This window comes from Antrostomus carolinensis, unplaced genomic scaffold, assembly GCF_000700745.2.
Source record: "Antrostomus carolinensis isolate BGI_N321 unplaced genomic scaffold, ASM70074v2 scaffold43026, whole genome shotgun sequence".
NCBI lineage: Eukaryota > Metazoa > Chordata > Aves > Caprimulgiformes > Caprimulgidae > Antrostomus > Antrostomus carolinensis.
Window position 1 is genome coordinate 29,691 of NW_010320614.1, and position 316 is coordinate 30,006.

A 316-nucleotide genomic window follows, 5' to 3' on the forward strand; every position below is an offset into this window, starting at 1 on the left:
CAACACCTTTTCCCCCTTGCCCCCCCCCCCCCCCCCCTGCCACATCTTCCTGCCATGTCCTCTGCTCCTGGCATTCGTTGGTGCCCAGAGAGAAGAGATCAGCGCCTGCCCCTCCTCTTCCCCTTGGCAGGAAGTTCTAGACTATAAATAGACTCATCCCTGTGGAGCACCGGCCCCACTCAATCCCCAGAGGAAACCCCTGAGCCCCCGGGACACGGGCTCCCCAGCACCGGGGAGGTGAATGGCGCGACTGGAGGCCCACGGACGCGCCGGCCCCAGGGTGTCTGTCAGGGGGACCCATCGCAGCGCTCACCCA